A 22,361-nucleotide genomic window follows, 5' to 3' on the forward strand; every position below is an offset into this window, starting at 1 on the left:
TCTGGCACATATGAGCAAGTGAGGCGGAGGCAGCAAGGTGAGATTACGCAATGTATTAGAGTTGAAAGGAAGGTAGGAAAGGGGCGTGTGCTTGCCCCCACTCTCTTCTCCCAGTACCTAAATGATGCAGTGGCACCAATGGTGCCGTGCAGGAGTGCTGTCCCAATGATCGTAGATTCTAAAACACGAATTCTTCTCTTTCAGATGACACTTTGCTAGCCTCAAAAACCATCTCAGGTCTACAGATTGTTATGGATAACTTTGCTGCTTTTTGTCAAGACCTGTGCCTAAAAATAAATTTGAGGAAACAAAGTTCATGTGTATTAATCCACCTAAAAGCTTTAGACTTATTAAAATCAATGGACACTTTCTGGAGAGGGTGGATGACTTTGACTATTTGAGTATTAGATCAAATGCCAACATGTCCCACTCTGCCCAAATCAGGAAGAGTGGATTACATTTGTGCCAGCATGCACTGAGAGTGACCAAGTTACTTAACTACGGCCCTAAAGATTTTTCCGGCCCTTAAGATCTATCAGACAAAGGCAGTAGCAAGTGCACTAATTAAAGCTGCACTGTGGGGTTATGCTGGGGCCACGCCATTGGCATCTGTCGAACATAAATCTCTAAGATCCTTAGTGAAGTTACCCCGGAGCACCCCCATGCCGCCTTTAATGTGGGACATGGGCATGAAGTCACTTATGGACAAGGCTAATTTACATCCAATCTTGTATTGGTGGAGACTGAGGAACACTCCAGCTCCAAATATGTATGTGCCTTTATGGAAATTGTAGATCTGGATAAGGGGAGAAAATTTAAGTGGGTAGCAAGTTTAAAGGCCTCTTTCAGAGCTTTGGGCCTTGACCAGCACTGAGGCACATAATCTAAACCAGTTCCTTTAACCAGAGCGCAACTGAAGGAAGCCTATTGGGAGCACACTTGGGCTGTGGAAGTCAAAAGACTGAATGTAGACTATTTACATCAGACGTCATGGACATTCAAAAGTACAGTGGGTTTGAAGACTTTCTTGATTACATTACAGTCCCCTTAGCCAAACAGTAATATATATCATTTTGTTACGGTATCCTAGATCTTAAATGTTTTACTTAAAAATGGAAGGATACTTGCAGGTGACTGGGGACCAGACAGTGTAATAGGGCACTAAGATTGTTGCGTGCAGAAACTTCTGAATTGTACATATATGCGGTTGCCAAATTCTTACACAAATGTTGGTGCATAAGAACAAACACACTGACTTAATTATAATAGCCCTAGATGTTTAGCTTGGTTCAGATGTTGAGATATTTATTCATATTTCTTGTTTCTTGGCTCTCTTGCTTTGCACTTTCCATTTTATACCAACTTGTCTAGCTACTGGCAATGCTTCTAAATGGCTTTTGAAGACCTTGATGTGGGGTACATTCTTTTTTTTTTCTTTCAAATATTTTAAATTATGGTACCCCCACTGGCAGTATGGTGTTCTTAGTTCAATAAGATTATGACATTTTTATATTTTAAACCCCTTTGCTACTAGTTGTTCTGTGTGCATCATATCTTGTATGTATTTTTTTTTTAACAAACTTTTAAAATTCACAGTTTTTATCTGTACTTTTATGGTTTTCAACCGAAATAAAGTTTATTATGATGATTTCTCTAAGAAGAGGTCAAGGAATGAATTAGATCTTGAACCAGTCTTTCCTCCTCCTCAAATATGATTTCATGAGCAATGTGTCTAAAGATTAATGAACATGAAAGCTGTGTACATACAATTAACTATTCTTATACTTATTCTTTGTATCTGTTTTACCACCTTGTCTACCTATTAGGCACCACCCACTGTGCTGTCTGAAAGTAACAAAGTGCCATTTAGAGCTATATGTTTGTTTGCATCATTGTTATCAGTGTGTGTAAGTCTTCACAAATTATTTTTCACATGAGTACCTTGTTCTCCCTGGTTAGCCCTGCCACTTCTATCAAAGACTACCATTTCTATCTGACCCTCAGCTCCTGATACACCACATCAATGTGATACTCTCTACTGATTTATGCCTCTTCTACCCTTCCGTCTCCTCAGTCTATTTGTTTTTCTGCTTTCTCGCTGCAAACCAGATGCCTGAAGTCGACCATCAACTATCACACCATTATTCCACTCACAATATTCTGACCTTATTCTGCCTCCTTACTACCTTTGTGCTGTCTTGCAAAATCTAGCACTGTGAGATGACATCAGGACAGCCTAATGTGCAACCAACATAGCATAGCATGTCTCTCAGCTAATGTGTATGGGTGACTGCATGTCTGGTGGTCTTTACTTGGAGCCTATAGACGTTTGTGCATGTGTGTCTTACTGTCGCAGGTTTATCTGCATAGTTGCAAGTAGGTGTCAGGGATGTGAAATTGCTATCGCCTGACGCCTGGGACATATTGTTTGGGGTCCAGGGAAACAAGTTTTCATGTTTATTTTGTCCTTGGGACAAGTAGGCTCAACCCCCAGCAGCACAAACCCTTTGGCTGAGGTAATGTGTGTCCATATGTTAATGCTGTTCAAACTTGTATTTATGGCTGAGGTCATGTATGTTCATATGTTAATGCTGTTCGAACTTGTATTTATGGTTCACTAATATAAATACTTCATTATTAGAGGGAGAGCTGTAAATACACTTTTTAAGGTCACACTGCACTACTGGCAGTGTTTCCAGTAAAAACAAAGTGTACACACGTTTGACACATGTTATATGATGCTAAGTATAATGCATCTAGAAAGCTCTCTGATTAGATTCAAATGTTTGCAGAAGCTTGTAAGCAAGAGTGATGATTCTTTGCCTTCAAAATAAAATGTTCAGAAATAAATACAAGTAGGAAAAAAAACGTTTTGTACTATGAAATTTTAGGTGCTATTTCTTTGATGTGTCATTTAGCAAAATGTGTTGATTCACGTTAGTATTTCCAAAAGTTATTCCTAATGGAAAATCAGTGTTACTATTTTCAACATGATTATGGGAAGCATGAAAATAAACAATCACTGGCAAAACAGACCGATCTGACATTTTTGTGAATCTTTTGGTTTCGTTAATGAGTATCTTGTTTTGACATGGCTTTTCTAACACTTTATTGATGTGGGAGCTGCCAGGCCCTCCCTATTGTAACAAACATTGATAAAAAGAAAAAACGTTTTTGGTCTCAGAAAGCACACATTGCACCCACTGCCATAACAATTGCCCTGCAGCTCCCCTCCAGGGGGCACCCTCAGCACTGCATCTGCCCTGAGTGAGTTTGGAGAGGGGGTCCCTCCATGCACTTTGCAGGGGGGATCCCTCCACTTTCGTTACACCACTGAATGCCACAGTATTTCCTGCACTGAACAAAACTACTTTGTGTGCCAATATGCTCCTTGTGGAAGTGCAGAATGTGATCACTCACAGTAAAGGCAGCCAATAAATCGAGAAATAGAAGTTTAATAAAAACAATGCCTTTGTTAACATCAGACCTAATTAGGGAGCCAATTATTAAAGAAAGTCACAGATATATGTCTTTGAATTAGCGGCTTTCATGAATTCACAAGAACTTACAGAAGTAGACCAGGAAATCGTACTCCTAGAAAATATTTGTGAACTGTATTTTAGCACGAGCAAATATGCAGGTGTAGATTTTCTCATGTGACAATCTATTGAGCGTTTACAAGTTTACTTTCCCTCCGACCACTTTTTTCCCCAACCCTGCCATTGTCAGGAGTAAATTTCCAACCTTTCTCATGGATAAAAGATTAGAGCAGAGCTGGTGAAAATCCTTAAAACATGCAAGTTAGTAGGTTTTCAGACCCATAGGCATTCCAGCCCTGGAACTATTGCTTACTTCTTCCTCCAGCCCAGTATGTGGATCTGCAGAAAGGTTGCAAAATAAGGGAATTGCTATGGTAGGGATTGAAATTTCAAGTATTCACGCCCTACTATAGTAGTAGCCCTGGCATAATCAGAGGCTATTATCAGAGCTCTTACATAATGAGATTGCTGCCATAATTTGTCACTGCACTACATGGCACCAAAGGGACAAGTAGATTTTTTTTTACAGGACAAGTAGATTTAAGAAACAACCTGTCCCATGGACAAGTAGATATTTCATTAAATTCCACACCCCTGAGGTGTGTTTATCTGTGCCTGTACAAGTGTTTATTGGCATGTTGCTCTCCCTGCATATTTGCAATAATATGTCCTGTCTGTCAATGTGTGTGTCAGAATTGTGTGTTTGCATGTGTACATGCAGTAACAAAGGTCAAACATATAGGCTAAATCACTGCTTGTCAAAAATCTGTTTGAATAATCCGAGCTGCTGTAACAGTTCAAATTAACATAAATAGTACATCATGTTTTGGATTTCAATATTTGTATTAGCTTTTTGTAATGACACAACACTATAAACCAAACACCAATTCCCACCCCAGAACAAACCCAACCCTACCTCCTCACCACTCTTTGATGACCCTGATATACAGTCTTAATGCTAGTATCCCCAGTTCTCAGGCTGACCCAAGATAGTCTGCCACATAGAATAAAATCTACTCGTTATTGATCTACCATCTACCACTAGGAGTCGTTCATGCTGTGCCAGACTGCTTCCTGGAGGAGTGGATCTTCAATAGGAAGACCATCAGCACAAATTTCAATGACTCAGAACCTAAATCACATTTGGTGTCTGGAAATGGACTATAAGAAAGGGAGCTCAAGGACTCCAAAACTGTCAATGAGTCCGTCGAGCTGAGTGAGACGGAGAAGCTCTGCAAGACTTCTGCCTCCTCTGCCTTGCCTTTCCTCCAGAAATCAGTTCACAGCAGGAGCCACTCGAAATCTGATAGCCCTAAAACACGTCATGGGAGTGACTAGAGGTTCACACCTAGATGCCAGTCACAGTGATATCTGCCTCAAAAGGTACCCTATCAGCCCTACTCTTTATGAGTCTCTTATCAGCTCCATCTCATTCCTGAGATGTGCCTAGTTTCCTGTGCAGTGACCTTTCCCTGAATCAAAAAGCCCCCTTTGAAGTGTACTGAAGAGCTGGCTCTTCTTCAAGTGTGTGTCTCCCACCCAGCTTACAGGAATGCAGCAATCCACAAATCTGTTGTGGAGATTCCTCTACATCCACATACTTCTCCAGACAGCCCTGGATCTCCAAAAAAGGAACCTAGAATCTTTCATGTACTATACAATTCACAGGCAGATGTACACCCAGCACATTTGCACAACACACATGCCCTGCACAGTTCTACCTACTAACTTAATGTAGGCCAAGGATGAGTTAAGCACACAGCAGCAGAACTTTATATGAGTGAGCCTGGAGTCTTTACTCCCGTGAAGCAACTAAAAAAGCTTGTTCACTTCTACTCTTTTCTACACAGTATGCTGCCACCACCACACTTGTGCTACTTAACTCCTGGCAAAGGCAATAGCCTTTTACCACAATAAGGTTATTTCTCTGAGCATCCCTCCTGGGTCCAAAAACAACAACACTGCCATTCATGAGACAAGTCTATGTCATAGTGCCCACGCATGATCTTTGTTCGCCCATGACAACAAAAATCAACACCAGGGATCTAGAAATGTTTGTAGTTTGGGCTCTCAGAGAAGGGGTGCAAGCACATCACCATGCAAGGCTCCGTTCCAACAGGATAAATATTGATTTTGGCTAGATTGGTGCTTGGGTACTTTTCCCATAGGGCAAGAGGCCAAATTTGGGTATATTTTACACCACAGTTTGTTGGTTCTACTGCATAGCTATTCCACCTTGTAATGCAGTTGGGCAGCCTGACAATAGTGGTATATGTGTGGCACTCCCAGCCCACCTTGCTTCGGGTGTTTTGTGCATGCTTTTCCATGGAAGTGTGAGGTATGGTCTCCATCCACCCATACATATGTTGCAAGAATCTTGCAATTATGCTATGTCATCTTTCATGGAGAGAGGAAGAGCCTAGAGCATGTATAAGATTCCTGGTAGCACCCGCATTTCAATTGACACTTGCAATGCTGCTCACAATAATGCATGATTACGTCAGAAGGATATGGTGGCCTTGGTTTATTTCAACAGAGTTTTGAGGTTCCTACTTGTGCATAAGTGGGGATTAGACTTCAGATGAGTTCCTAGGTAACAAATACCTTCCAGTGACAACCTAAACAGAATTGTGGCGAGAGGTTGCGAGGCAAGAGGGCCCTCCCACCAGGATCATTCCCTCCGATTTATTGGTTAATTTGGAGGTCCACTTTTGTTTGATACTCTTCCAAAAGAGGAACCTGTTCCCTCAGGGTTTTAATGCTTCATGAACAACAGGATGTTATCGGCGTACAACGATGTTTGAACGTGTCCTGGTGGAAGATAATCAGCTTAATCTGCATGTGCCCTTAATTTTTGCAGAAGGCTCTCTACGTAGAGGGTAAAAAGCAGCCATGAATGGGGACATCCATTTTGAGTTCCACGGTGGATCAGAGTAGATAATTTGCCATTTGCTTGTTTCTTCATACAGAATAGTCACTGAGTCCCTAAAACGATCTCCAAGCCCAAATCCATCTATTGTGGTTTTCCTCATGCATCAATCCACTCTCAAATGCTTTTTCTGCATCGAAGGATGTCTGTGTAAACTGGGAAATTAGGCTATATGATTGTGCTGCAGTGGGGTATTTATCCTGTTTCGGTGTGATTCCACCATTGTGTGAGAGATTTCCCACTTGTGGTTAAAGCTGTTATAAGCCTGCTCTGGGACAGTAACTGGGGGACAAACAATTATAAATCATTGGGTATAACCATCGACCCAAGGGCCTTGTCTACTTTCAAAATTCTTATTGCCTCCATTATTTCGATTTTCCTTATGGAGCTCTCTAGAATGGCGAGGGATATGGAGCCCACGTATGCGCTTCTAGCTGCTGGGTCAGCAGGGGTTCCTTTGTACATTGTTTCATAGGAAGTGTCAAAGGTCTGCTGTTTTCCTTCCCAACTCACCTGCATTACTTTGCTCCCATAGCTTATTTCCCCAATATATCTACAGGCTTCATTCACACACAATTTATTTGTCAATAATGTACCCAAGTTGTTGTCCCCTTCATAGAATCGGGCTCCTACCCTGGCTAGGGTATAATTAGCTCTATTTCCCAACATTAGATTATACTCTAAGGTTCATAGTTGCCCTCTTACCAAAGTGAACTTTCTTGAGATCTTTCTGCATGGGTTAAACTTGTGCATGCTTTTTAGTTTCTTAAGCTCAGTGTTTCACCTTCCAAATAATTGCCCCATGTATTTAAGACAACCTGCCTCTTGCATAAACCGGCTTCTAAGCACAGCCTTGAGTCCTTCCTGCAATACCTCAGGTCTCATTTCCCCCATGTTATTAAATGAAAGGTACTACCCAATATTTTCCCAGATCTCATGAAGCACGACTTGAACTTTTAATAGGGAGTCATCAGATGCCACATACCTCTAGGGAGTAAGTTATCACTGATCTGCCACTGGAGAATAGGTGTCCGTTGGGTTCACCAGGTTCTCTACCCTTTCAATTAAACCCACCTAGCTCGGCACGATCTGTTTTGTTTTTTAGATCTTTAATAGAGTGGTACAATGTTTTTGCTTGCTTTATTGTTTACGTCTGACTGGGCTGAATTATACAAAGTGCAGTTTTTTTCTGAACCAGCTGAATCCTATATGATCTACTGTTCATACCATTACAACTTTGTTGTACAATTGTCTAATTGTATAATAGCAATAAAAAATGTAAAATAAAAACGGGCAGTGGTAGACTAGTAAGTAGTCTGTTTGCACGGAGGTTTGATGTGCATCTGAAAAATAGAGATAGTCTGATAGCAGCCGTGGTGCCAGGTGTCTATTATGCTCAGGTCTACATAGCTTTCTTAGATGGCACTGGGGCATGATATTCTTTGGAGTAGTGTTGAGAACGCAGACAGAGTTGGTTTGTATGAAGTAAGAATATCTATAGCAGGAATCAGATGTCCGCCCTAATACCCTACAGCTCCCACAGAATACTGAGATGCTAAGTTGCACAACTAAGACCCCTGACATTGAGTTTCACAGCTGTTAACTTTAGGATTTTGTCTCATTTATAGGTATGTATTGTGTTACAGTGTGAGTCAATCTGGCAATTGGTCTAATTAGGATTTAATTATCCCCTCTTCCTCTACATTCCCTTAAGACAGTGGTTCGCAAACCTTTGCGACCTGCGGCTCTCTTGACCTACTGGCCGTTGGCCGCAGCTCTTTTTTTGGCTGGTGGTGGCATGTAAGCCCGACCGCTGGAGTACTTCAATTTTTCTCCCCGAAAATAATTGGGATGAAGTTGATGAAGGTATTATAATCAGAGATGTAATCCTACCCTATCCTCTGCGGGGCCCCATGAAGTGTCAACAACTGATTGGAGGGACACAGGATTGTTTGAGAAAAGACTGTTACTGCACTGTGTTGTAGTGCTCTTTAAAGAGTGTGTCTTTAGCTCGTTCCTGAGCAGGGTTTGTGAGGCCCTGATAGATAAAGGAAAGTTGTTTCAGATCCTGGGTGATAGAGAAGCTCTGTGTCTGCTGTCTAGTTTGTTCTTATTTGCTCATTACTGCCTCCAGTCTGAAGATACCAGGCTGTCCCTGTATCCTTAGCAGTGTGGTCCTTGAAACTGAGGTTTGTGTCCAGGGTTAATCCAACTAACTTAGTGTTGTATGAAAGTTGGGTTCTGAATTGGTCTCGGTTCATGCCGCTGACTAAAGTTTGGACTAGTTATTGCTTGTTTTTTTTCTTGGCAAATAGCCCCTTAAGGGCTGAGCTTCAGATCATGCTGAACATCCAGTTCTGAAAAAAGGCCCGGGCATTGCTTGTGGTGGACACTTTCAAGTAATATGATCTTTCCCCAGAAGTGCCCTGTGAGTGCTAGACTGTAGCACTGACCTCTCCCTGCAGTGTACCCTACAGGACCCTGGGACATACATGAACACATCACATTCCACTGTGCGCAGTGCTTCGGTAAAAACACATATGTGCATCTTGATTTACCACTCTTTAAAACTTGAATCCAGCAGGTAACAACCAAAAGCTTACTCTACATATCAGGTTCTCTACTAAGCCCTAACAACTACACAGGTTAAACATACTGATCAGTCAAAATGACGTGCCTAATAGGTTAAAGCTCCATGCATCGAGCTATGTTATATATAACGTCAAGTGCATTAGGGAAAAATCTGATTTCCTTCAAGGTTACAGCATCTCACTTCACATCCTCACATCATCTCCTTTGAGCACGTTTAGTAAACTACTAATAGTACAAAACACGCATGTGTGCGCCTAAAATTCGAAAGCTTGCAGAGTCCACTTTGAAAGGCTTGGATTAGTGACTGTGTGTGAGATGGGACGTTTGAATTGGGCAGCGACACCATGACAGGAATGGAGACTAGACAATGCCAAGGACCCAGGCGCCTCGGGCCATTTGCAAAGTAAACAGCTTCCTCCAGGCAAAACAAAAAAAAAACATTTTAACCAGGTTTTCTTCCATAAAAATGGACTTTTTAAGCCATGCCAAACAAAATATACCTGACCCAAGCCGTTTCAAAGTGTAAATCAGATCACAAATATAACCAGCATTTTCATAAGAAACCGTTGGTGCAGTTTTGATAAAGTTAATAATCAAAGTTTTACTAAGGGAAGTCTGCTCTCAGATATAAACAACTTACGGGGAATCGAGTCTCCCAGTCCACTAATATATAACCGCACTGCGGTAAGCTCAGGACATTTGCATATTTACCTTGGTTTGAGTGCCCAAAGAAAACAAAACAGTTGGTGAAAGTGTCGTGGTTGGTGCACGGCACCTTTGGTGAGTTTTGACGGCGCACCCACCGGGTGCCAGTGCACACAGACTAGGAACCACAGCATTAAGGGTTTTTAACATATCCAACTAAATGTGCCTTCCCAAACCTGGCATCCTTGGAGTCGATTTCCCCTAATGTTTTGCCTTCAGACCGCCTGTTTATGCTAACTTTGTTTTTGCTGGCCTTTTTACTCTGTGCACTTTACTACTCCTAACCAGTGCTAAAGTTCTTGTGCGCTTTCCCTAAAAACATAGTAACATAGGCTTTTACCCGAATGGCATATTTAATTTACTTGTAACACCCTTGTAAAGTGACACTACATGTGCCTATGGCCTGTAAATTATATGCTACTAGAGGGCCTGCAGCACAGGTTGTGCCACACGCTTACGTAGCGCCTTAAATATTTCAGGCCTGCCACTGCAAAGCCTGTGTCCCATTTTAAACCCGACTCAGAGACTGATGTTTTTCAGCTTAGTCACAGATTACCAAGAAACCACTTTCAGCTTACCCTCCAGGAAGATAGCAACAATCAAGCATACACTATGAACGATCCTTTTAAAACCAAACACATCGGTCCACCAAACTGCTAGAGTAGTGGGACTCCTCTCCTTCAGGCCATCTCTCACCGGAGGCTAGAGAAGAGATGCAATAGTGGTTAACATATATGGAATCCTGGAATGGGAGAGTAATCTCCGGGTATAGCACGGATCTCATCACAGAATCTGATATAAGCAGGATGGGCTGGCGCACGTGCTGAGGAGGATTATCCCCTGCGGAGGTTGGTCACCTCAAGAACAAAAGCTCCACATAAATTGTCTAGAACTGCTTGCACGATTATTCGGGGTCAGGTGTTAGACAAAAGACAAGGTGCAATGCTGCATCCTTTTGAAAATGGACAACGTGTCACCAGTTTGATATGTCAACTGCCTAGGGGGGCACGAAATTCAAGGCACTGTCAGACCTGGTGTAAGAAATGCCTTCCTTGGCATGGTTACCCCCTGACTTTTTGCCTTTTGCTGATGCCAGTTATGAATGAAAGTATGCTGGGACCCTGCTAACCAGGCCCCAGCACCAGTGTTCTTTCCCTAAACTGTACCTTTGTTCCCACAATTGGCACAGCCCTGGCACACAGATAAGCCCCTTGTAAATGGTACCCCTGGTACCAAGGGTCCTGTTACCAGGGAAGGTCTCTAAGGGCTGCAGAATGACTTATGCCACCCTGGGTACCCCTCACTCAGCACATGCACACTGCCTCACAACTTGTGTGTGCTGGTGGGGAGAAAATGACTAAGTCGACATGACACTCCCCTCAGAGTGCCCTGCCCACCTCACACTGCCTGTGGCATACGTAAGTCACCCCTCTTGCGGGCCTCACAGCCCTAAGGCAGGGTGCACTATACCACAGGTGAGGGCATATGTGCATGAGCACTATGCCATACAGTGTCCAAGCAAGACCTTGGACATTGTAAGTGCAGTGTAGCCATAAAGAGTATATGGTCTGGGAGTTGGTCATACATGAACTCCACAGTTCCATAATGGCTACACTGAAATCTGGGAAGTTTGCTATCAAACTTCTCAGCACAATTAATGCACACTGATGCCAGTGTGGGATTTATTGTAAAATACACCGAGAGGGCATCTTAGAGATGCCCCCTGAATGGCAGTCCGACTCCTAGTGCTAGGCTGACCAGTTTTCTGCCATCCTGCCACAACCAGACGTGTTTCTGGCCACATGGGGAGAGTGCCTTTGTCACTCTGTGGCCAGGAACAAAGCCTGTACTGGGTGGAGGTGCTTCTCACCTCCCCCTGCAGGAACTGTAACACCTGGCTGTGAGCCTCAAAGGATCATGCCTTTTGTTACAGCATCCCTGTAATTCCCAGCTAGTGGAGATGCCCACCCCTCTGGCTACTGCCCCCACTTCTGGCAGCAAGGCAGGAGAGGATAATGAGAAAAACATGGAGGAGCCACCCACCAGTCAGGACAGCCCCTAAGGTGCCCTGAGCTGAGGTGACTCCTGCCTTTAGAAATCCTCCATCTTGAGATTGGAGGATTCCCCCAATACGATTATGGATGTGCCCCCTCCCCTCAGTGAGGAAACACAAACAGGGTGTTGCCACCCTCCAGGACAGTAGCCATTGGCTACTGCCCCCAGACCTAAACACACCCCTAAATTTAGTATTTAGGGGCAACCCTGAACCCAGGAAATCAGATTCCTGCAACCTACACATAGAAGGACTGCTAACCTGAAATCCCCGCAGAGACAACGGAGACACCAACTGACTTGGCCCCAGTCCTACCGGCCTGTCTCCAGACTCAAAGAACGGGCACAGCAACGCATCCGACCGGGAACAGCGACCTCTGAGGACTCAGAGGACTGCCCTGAAGGACCAGGAAACTCCAGAGAACAGCGACACTGTTCACAACCTGCAACATTTTTGCAACTTTAAAAACAACTTTAAAAGAACTCTCCCGTCCCGCCGGAAGCGTGAGGCTTCTCACTCTGCACCTGACACCCCCGGCTCGAACTCTAGAGAACGAACACTGCAGAGAGGACTCCCAGGCGACTGAGATGAAGTGAATAACCTGTGTCGACCCCCCTGCACTCCCACAGCGACGCCTGCAGAGAGGGTTCAGAGGCTCCCCCTGACTGCGACTGCCTGGTAACAAGGAACCCGACGCCTGGACCAAGCACTGCACCCGCAGCCCCCAGGACCGAGAGGAACCAGCCTCCAGTGCAGGAGTGACCAGCAGGCAGCCCTCATCCTAGCCCAATCGGTGGCTGGCCTGAGAAGCTCCCCCTGTGCCCTGCCTGCATCGCCTAAGTGACCCCCGGGTCCCTCCATTGCTTCCTATAGCAAACCCGACACCTACTTAGCACACTGCACCCGGCCGCCCCTGTGCCGCTGAGGGTGTGTTTTGTGTGCCTGTTTGTCCCCCCTCCCCCAGTGCTCTACAAAACACCCCTGGTCTGGTCCCAGAGGACGCAGGTACTTACCTGCCCGGCAGACCGGAACCAGAGCACCCCTGTTCTCCATATCCGCCTATGTGTTTTGGGCCCTCCTTTGATGTCTGCACCTGCCCGGACCTGTGTTGCTGGTGCTGTGACTTTGGGGTTGCCTTGAACCCCCAACGGTGGGCTGCCTATGCCCAGGAGACTGACTGTGTAAGTGCTTTACTTACCTGAGAAAACTAACTAAACTTACCTCCCCCAGGAACTGTTGATTTTTGCACTATGTCCATTTTTAAAATAGCTTATTGCCATTTTAACCTATACTGTGTGTACTACTGCTTTAATTCAAAGTTCCATACTTAGCTTTGTGAAGTACCTTGCATTTTATGTACTTACCTCAAATCTTGAATCTTGTGGTTCTAAAATAAATTAAGAAAATATATTTTTCTATATAAAAACTATTGGCCTGGAGTTAAGTCTTTGAGTGTGTGTTCCTCATTTATTGCCTGTGTATACAACAAATGCTTACTCTACCCTCTGATAAGCCTACTGCTCGACCACACTACCACAAAATAGAGCATTAGTATTATCTAATTTTGGCACATTCAACCTCTAAGGGGAACCCTTGGACTCTATGCACACTCTCTCTCACATTGAAATAATATCTACATAGCCAACTTCCTACACCTGGTCTGGGACTTCGTGGAGGTCTGCCTTGCGCACTGAGTCTCAGTGATGGCGGAGCACCTTCCAGGCTCTGAGAACAATGTGGCGGATTGGAAATCTAGATAGGTACAGGACATGAGCATATGGAAGCATGACCCCAAGATTTTCAGGCCATTGGACGGCTCATGGGGCCCGTCCACAACCGACCTGTTTGTCTCCCGCATGGACCGTCAGCGTCCTCTGTTCTTCTGCTCGGGACCTGACAGTTGCATCTCTCCAGGACTGGAACAAGGAGATGGGATATGCATTTTCCCCCCTTTTCAATGATAATTCGCATCTCAGAGCAGGTGAGGAGGCCATGTGCCGACCTGGTAATAGTGACACCTTTTGGAAATCTCAAGTCTGGTATCCAGTCCTGATGGAGATTTCCTAGGATTCTCCGATCTCCCTACCCCTCTCTCAGGATCTGCTTCACAAGCCATCAAGAACCCTCACAAGCTAGTACAGGAAGCCACACTGCCTCATGATATGGAGAAGTATTGGAAATGGTTGCAGGCCCCTGTACTTTCGGAACAGGCTCAATCGCTCCTCACAAAGGCATGGTTATCCTCCACTGTCTAGAAATACAAATCCTACTGGACCTGATGGCTGGGATGGAGTGTGTAAAGAAGGGCCTGAATTCCATGCGGTGCGAAGTTGTCCAGGTGCTAAAAAAAATTCTTGAGATGGCACTACAAGGTATGGCTTATAGATTAGTAAATTCCTTTAGATCTGCCATATCTGCTGGTCATGATACCATTGAGGGTCTCCCTGTCAGGGAGTACCCTCTGGTGGGGAAACTGATGAGAGATAGCTGACTGTTGGTTCCACTGGAACGGAGATAATCTTCCTTATGGGATATTAACCAGGTCCTAAACATTTTCCTACCCTGGCAGAGCAACAAAAACTTGTCAAGGAAGGAGCTGTCCAGTAAGTTAGTGATGCTACTATGATTAATTTCCTGTAGGAGAGTCTTGGACATCAGAGCTCTGGACACTACAGTAGAATGTTTACCCCTGACAGAGTTACCTTCCCCATTTCGAAACAGATGAAGATCAATACTAAGATGGTATTTTATCCTTCATTTACTGTCAACAGAAATTATGTGTGGTTCGATTCATTAAAGCTTATGAGGCTTTGACGGAGGAACTCAGACCACTGGGGAAAGACAACTCCTCACCTCCATAAAAAAAGTTCAAGGCAGGTATCTCTTATGGCTATTACCCGATGAGTCAGATGGGTAATGCAGAAAGTGGGCATGAACACCTGTATGTTTGGCACGTATTCAGTGAAAGGTGCTATAGCATAAAAGGCATTCAACCTGGGTGCAGGGCTGGAGGATAAAATCACTGCAGCTGATTGATCCTCTAACTCCACATTCAAGAAGTTTTACTTCAAGCCGGTAATTAACATGGCGTCCCTGGTAGTGAGTAAGCTTTAAACCAGCGTAATTCTCGTCTCCAGTCCTGACATAGAATAAAAAATTCTCTAGCTTATGTGATGAAGAATTTTCTGTCATATTAAGGTTACAGAGGCAAATATTATCCCACCTTAAGACCAGTGTTCTGTTACTCCCATCCATTAATGAGGTATTTTGTTTTCATCTGAATGGACTTCATTATTAATGAATACTTAATGTATCATTGTTTAATTCTGTGTGTTTGTTAACCCACTGATGATTATAGGATTCATACTCAGTGTAAGAGCTTAAAAGAACTGTATCCAGTTCTGTCCCTTGATGCATAATAAGACATAATGACTGATATGTTACTTCCTAATCTAATGCAAAGCTTTTTCTGTCTTCTTTGGTAACAAATCTTCCAAGCAGGTGTAACAGACGAGGATGACAGGCTTATTGTCGCACAAAGAAAAAGGAGTCAGGGACAGAGAAGAAGGACTATATGCTGGCAGGCAGGATTGGTATTAGCTGGACATTGCTATTGGTTTTTTTCTCCCTACCTTCGTTATTGTTCATGGGATAGGTAGTTTCTTAAAAACGTATGCTATGCTCATCTGGCTGCTGTTAAACATAAAGTGAAGAACGACAGCATACATTACACCTCCTTAATGGAAGTAAAAATTCTTCATCACGTAAGCTAGGGAATGTTTTATTCACTTTAAAGACTCCTCTCACTTTACAGTCAGAAACACACAAATAAACAGTCCCCATGTTAAAAGAATAAAGCAGACGGAAATTTGACCTGTGTTTTTGAATCACCAGCAAATGTGCCAAATTAAATACAGAATTTAAAGGTATCTTTATTTATTGCTCCGACTTTCATGATCCTCCCAAAATTTGCTCGGGCCCCCAGTTTGGGAAGCCCTGTTCTAGATTATTCGCTCTACCACCTAGGTTGGTAACATCTTCGCATAAGTCTTTCATGTCTTGCTGTAGGTCTGTCTTTACTGCCTTTATCTCTGCTGTGCAAAAATCTTGCAGGAGGAAGTTTTTAGTAATTGATTGGTTAGATCCTCCCTGAGATTCTGTAGGCATGTCGAGTTTGTGAATGATTTCAACCTACTTGTCAACACTCTCTCCTTGAGGTCTGTTTTGATGCACTAAGTTCTTAAGTATGGTTTCTTTTTTTCCCATTCCACCTATGATTTTGGTACAATGCTCCAACTACTTTTCTTACTATTCTAAAGCGTCTTGATTCTCTTATATATGTGGCTAAATGCTTACACTGTTGGGGACCCTCTGACTTGATTTTCCCCTAGTGTCTCGCCCGGTCACGCTAGTAAAGCTGCTGCCTAGATTGGTGCTGCAAGAGCCTCACTCAGGGAGGTGAGCCCCACAGTTCCTCCACTAAGTGGCCAATGTGGGAGCCCTCTTCTTCTTGGGGGACTCCTGAATGTGAGTACACAATTTACGAACTTTAGAAGGATGGAAGGCTGAGGCCATGTCCAGAATTTGAACGTATGGCCTGAATATTACTACACATGCCAACGGCAACCCTTTAACTAAAAGTTGTTCCAATTTTTTTTTTAAAGGGGAATGAAAAAAAGCTATGGGGGTAATCGGGTAGTATGTCTGTGGTTTAAAACTATAAACGAGTTACCCACTGGGCAAATGTATGCATGGGAGTTCATTTAATGGCTCAGGGAATAAATTAATTTGAACAACCTGCACGAGAGGGTGTCTGTAAATGAGGTACATAGGAATGCTCTGAAGCTGGTCTCACGTTGTAATCTAAGAATTTTCAGAGCACATGAGCACTAAATCTAGGTAGGGCTGTACCACGGTTCTGAGAGCTTTGTATTGTACTTCTGCAGAGACTCCAGGTCTCACTCATTGAGAGTGAAACCAATTTATTTGGAGGCTGGCTTGAACTTTCACTTACTGCAGGCTAAATGTCAAACCTCTTGGGAAATCTAGAACATGATCTCTAAATTCACTTCTGTGCAGAGCTCTGCTGTGTGCAGAGCAGCTCCTTAGACATGCGTATACTTCAAGAAGTTGCACTACCCCTGGGGGGTGCGCCTACGGACTCTTTTGACTGATTTGAGGCAATGCTTTGGACACTTATGAATGCTTTTCCGAAACTACTGCCTGCTCGTCCACCTTATTGAGGGTTTTATGTTATTCTATTAATTTTACATTTAGTTTGACTTATCATTTAACCATATGAAGTATCATGCTGTTATTGTAATCAACGTTGTTGTGACATCACTTCCTACGATGTCATCAAATATGCCAAATAGTTCACAGTCCTATGAATTTTTAGAACTTGAGATCTCTGCTTCTGCTGTTTCTAAGAGTTGTGAGTAACAAGTTTTACAAAAGGCAGTGTTTGAAGTGGGCGGGATCTATTTTAATAATTTCATAAAAAACAGTTCCCCTACATTTTCTTTAAAAAAAACTGTTTCTATATGGGTATTGCCGATCTTGAGATGACTGGCTAAAAGTGAAGGGAGGGCGGTCTCCTGCACTGAGAAGCCAAGGAAGAGGAAGACAGGGAAAGATGAAACAAGTCTTTGCTCTAGAGTGACTGCTACCAGGAAGAAACGTAAGTGTGTGAAATTGGTTAATCAGCAAATCTAAAGGCTCTTTCGGGAGCCAGTATATGTTGTTCAAGGCCTCATGGTGACAAAGGTTCATTCTTAAAGTAATAATGTAAGGGTATTATCAGCTGAGGAATGCAGTAAGTCTTTCTAACAGAAACATAAAAAATGCTTGCATTAGGTACAGTCTCATTGTGTGTTACTAAAAAATATGTATTATGAAAGCAATTGTTTGATCTTAAACTCTAAGGTCTTGATTTACCATGAAATAATGCAACGCTGCAAGGGAAGTTAAGTTGGCTAGTTGTGTGAGAGGGAGAAAGCAGAACAGCACCATGTCTACTAAGATGTGACTGTTCTCTCTCGATGTGCTGGTTTACTTTAGGCATCCATGTGCCAATGCAGGCACCTTAGCGCCATCTGTGTTGTCTGAAGTACAGGTTTTGTACTTATAGCACAAAACTTATGCTTAAAGGTTTTTACTGCTTTTTATGTATCCTGTACAATGCAGCACACATGCACAGTAGGAAAAACCAGGAGAAGTTACATTTCTCCTTGTTGAGCCTGCCTCAAGGAGTCATAGGTTTTTGGTGCAAATCCCTGTCTACGAATCTTTGTGGATAGGGATGTGCGTCAAAATCCATGGATGATTGCTTGGGAATTTCCATGCATCACCCATGAAAAACCCACTTGATGCAAAGTAAAACAAGGTAGCACGTTGCACAACTTTGCAGTACTTTGAGCTATTATCCAACACAAATTCTGATTTATGTTGGGTAGTAAATCCCACCTAAACACTTTGGCCCTCATTACAACCCTGGTGGTCTTAAGACCGCCAGGGTTGCAGTGGCAGTCGGACCGCCGCCGATGCGGCGGTCCGGCTGCCACATTTCGACTGCGGTAGTAGCGCCACTATTGGACCGCCAACACCGCCACTTTTCCTCCACGGGAGGGTGTGGCGGTGCGGATGGTCCTAATTCGCCAGGGCAGCGCTACAAGCAATGCTGCCCTGGGGATTACAACTCCCTTCTCCACCAGCGGTTTCATGGAGGGTGCAAAGAGCCCCATGCACTTGGCATAGGCAGTGCAGGGGGCCCCTTGGCCAGCCCCGTGCCAAAGTTCACTGTCTGCTTTGCAGACAGTGAACTTTGTGATGGGTGCTGGTGCACTCTTCGCACTACAGCATTGCCGCTGGCTCTATTACGAGCCGGCGACAATGCTGTATGCAGTTTCCCGCTGGGCCAGAGGGAAGCTAGTCATGGGGCCGGAGGGGAGGCGCCACAATGGTGGCCACCTACCTGTCGGGACTTGGGCAGACTGGCTTTTCCGTCTGCCGAAGTCATAATGACCCCCTTTCTGTTGGGTTTTTGTTAGAAAAGGAACGCAAACCCAGAGCAAAGCCTTTGTAAATCTGGGCTCAAATCTCTTTGCACATTTTATACTGTATGCTTTACAACCTTAAAATATTTACTTGCATAGACACAGTGTTTTCAGTTGCACTTTGTAGCACTATAAGAATGCTTGTCACTAATCCCCCACGCCAACCAGGATTCAGTTTATTCATTTTTGTGCCTGTCTAATTACACAAACATCTGCAGTGATCGCATGAACCAACTGAACTGTCATAAAATAAAATAGTGCACTTCCCACCAAATACTTAAAATTACATATATATTTTTATTTTAAGGTGTGTGCGTTGTATCGTTATATTTTAGATGTATGTCAGTGAAAGGTGATAAAAATAGTTGCAGATTATTTTAATTATAGCCTCATTTCTGGTCCCACCCCCATTGCATTCAGGATCACAGCTCCATATTTATTATGTACTTCAACGCTGGCTGTGGGTAGGCGATTTTGAATTGAAAGCTGCATTGGCCTTGCTCTTGCAGGCTGGCAGCGCTGCGTGACACGAACAGCTGGAATGCTGAGGAATCCAACCTGGCTAGGTAGCGATGTTTAAATTGATCTGTTTTATGTGCAGTGATATGTCAGAATACATAGGGTCCCTGGTGTTCCGACTTTAGAACTGGTGAACCACGTTAGAGTCTCGGCGTCGGCTGAATATCCTGTGATTCTGGGCACATCACTTCATCTCTCCGTGCATAAAAAAATAATAACGTGTAATGTAACTGGTGCTGATGTAAAGCGCTTCAATACCTTCGGATCAGGTTCGCGCTATAAAAGAAAAGCTGCAAAAACAAAAGTCAAGCTGTAAGAAGACTACACGAAATAATATAATATGGGGATGGCTCTCTGGTTGAGAACGATAGCTTACGATGATCCCTCGGAATACCGTGAGTGTTTCTGGCTAACACAGACTTCTCCCACTGTCACTCCTGAGGGGACATATGACAGAGTGGGTCTGTATTTCTATTATTTCCATTATTTGAAGTAGGTGCCCCCTATCCTCGCATGGCGAAACTGCTACGACCTCACTTACCAGCACACCAGAGACAGGGGTCGGCGACAGGCAAGAGTCCAGGCTGGCAGCGGCGGTAAGGCGGAGAAGGAGCTCCGACAGTTTCGAGTGCGGGGAACCCTGCCCAAGGCGCTGGTCACACCAGGACACCTGTCACCACTGCTTTCGTTTCCCTGTAATCAGCTGATGTCCAGAATAAAGCGTGCAACGGTCAGACAGGGAGCGTGCGTAACACGACTTGACCATCCCGCAGACTGCCATTCACTAACAATGGCAGACCTTTCGAACAGCACAATGTAATCTTTCATCTATGTACCTAAATGTAACCGTTGTTATTTGAAAACTTTTTTTTCTCCAGTCTCGTTCATTGTTACTTCACAACATAGAAATTGACAACTCTTTCACGGTTATTTTGTGGCCGTGCAAGTTATCAACCTTAACGTTTCTTTAACTAACTAACTAACTGGAGTCACGGATTGCACTCTATAACAGCTGCCTGTTCAAGATGGCCATTAGACTAGCTACCAAAATGCGACGCAGTGATCACGTGACGCCTACGTCATTGTGACTTCCTGGCTGCCTGGATAACAGCTCGCAGCACAGGACCGGATAGGCAAATCGTGTTTTGTAGTCACTAAAATTATTTAAACTCCTGGTTGCAGGGTGCATATTGTAGACCCGATGTGAGTGATTTACCTGGGCCAGTGGTCCACATCTATTACCAAATGCCTTGTATTTCTCGGTTTGGGAGCCCAGAAGTGGTCTCTGGCGCTAGTTGTGTAGGTTTTGGCAGCTTGAGAGTGGGAGGTTGTAATGTATATGTACAGTGTTTAATAATGTTACGTTTTATTACTTTTGTTATTTTTACTTTTGCTAGGTTACATTACACTGTGTTTACTTTTGTTATTCCGAAGTTCTTTCACCGTTAGGCAAGTCGAACTTTGTTTAGGTTCTAGAGCTCTGGGGACCCTCGCCTGGCATTTGCACAGAGGTCTTCATCCTGTGTGTACGTGCCTGTGCCTGCCGTGGACCCGTCAATAAATCTACGCATAAACTTCTCTTCTCTGCGTTCTCAACTTATTTAAAGGATTTACTTGTGCTTTCCGACTTCCTACAGAGGTCCAGCGAGGGTCCCTTATGGTTCGTAGGAAGTGTTGGAGGATGGTCCTTGAGGGATGCTCGAGGGCAGAAATGGGCTTGATTGCGTCAGCTGACAGGATACTTTTTACGGACCCGTGCCCGGAAGAACTCCCCGTGATGTCTGTTTATGTTAAAAAAAAAAAAAAAAAAGGGAAAAGCTGCAGTACCGGTGAGAGGGGAATGCATAGTTCAGGTTTTGAGGCATTCGAAATAGTGAGAAATGTGATCAGCAGCGCTGCAATGGAAAACATGTAATGCAGAATTTCTTAAAGTGTGGGTAAGGTGTGGCAGCAGAAACGATGCTGTCTTGACAGTCAACTTATGTATTTACTTTTTGAACTGCAGTAAAAAAAATGGGTAACTAGGTCATACCTAAAGGCTGCCTCTTGATATTCTTCCAGTATATGCATGTATATCTCGAATTTATACAGGGACTGAACCATGTCAAAAACCTGCCTCCAAATAATTATTTCTGTAAGCGCTAGTGAAGTAAAAATAAGCTGTGTGCCTTTATTTCTCCTGATCTCATATGCATCTTTGTGTTAGGCCCCAGATAGCTCTTAGCCAGGGTGAGGCTCCAACAAAAGGAGTGCTTATTGCCCTTTTAGTGAGTCCTTTTGTTGGGCCCAAATAGAAGTTGCTGTCCCGAACAGAAACCAGAAGACGTGCAGGTGCTGCTGATGGTGTCCCAGTGTCTGCAAATTACATCTGGACATATTCATCAGACTTCACTGGGGCCAAGATCCAGCTCATTAACAGCGTCCAGGTCTGGAATCTGGCTAGCTACCCCTCATTTCCTGCACTGGTGACCTGATGTAGTGAAGGAACCTGCAACTGTCCCTGAAGCCTTTATTTAGTATAGCCGGCATTATCCCAGACAGGCTAATAGTAGTCAAGTCTCCAAAATAACGCAACATGGATTATGCTCACTTTATGTTCGCCCACGGTAATTGTATATGTCTAGAGGCAGGGTTGGACTGACCTATGGGCCAATCTTACAATGCCCGAAGGTCTGGCCTGAAAAAATCAGTGAATGAGCTGGGTTTCTGGCTGTATGTAGGCCTGTTTTAAGGTCTGGTGTGCCAGGTTTACCGTTGATTTCTCTGATAATAGCGCAGAATTCGCATGCAGCAAGAATAGATGTATGCAGTCTCAAATGCCTTGCAAAACACCTATACAGCTTTTCTTTACAAGTTTAAAACTGCCCTTATTCTGCTAATGTGGGTCACGTTTAATTTTAGAGCCCAGGCCTATTTTCTGTCCCTTTCCTACCCTATGTAGAGGGAATGCATATGCTTCCGAGGTGAAT

The 22,361-nt window shown here is 43.8% G+C and overlaps 1 protein-coding gene across 1 annotated transcript in view; it reads right to left on the reverse strand.

Annotated features, from left to right (window-relative positions):
* LGALS8 (galectin 8) overlaps positions 1 to 20,425 on the reverse strand; it is a 225,922-nt gene extending 205,497 nt beyond the window's left edge. Inside the window, exon 1 of the mRNA XM_069234484.1 lies at positions 19,934 to 20,425. The gene's annotated coding sequence lies outside the window, so the exon portion shown is untranslated. The remainder of the gene's footprint in view (positions 1 to 19,933) is intronic.
* Positions 20,426 to 22,361: the final 1,936 nt, after the last annotated feature.

This window comes from Pleurodeles waltl, chromosome 5 (assembly GCF_031143425.1).
Source record: "Pleurodeles waltl isolate 20211129_DDA chromosome 5, aPleWal1.hap1.20221129, whole genome shotgun sequence".
NCBI lineage: Eukaryota > Metazoa > Chordata > Amphibia > Caudata > Salamandridae > Pleurodeles > Pleurodeles waltl.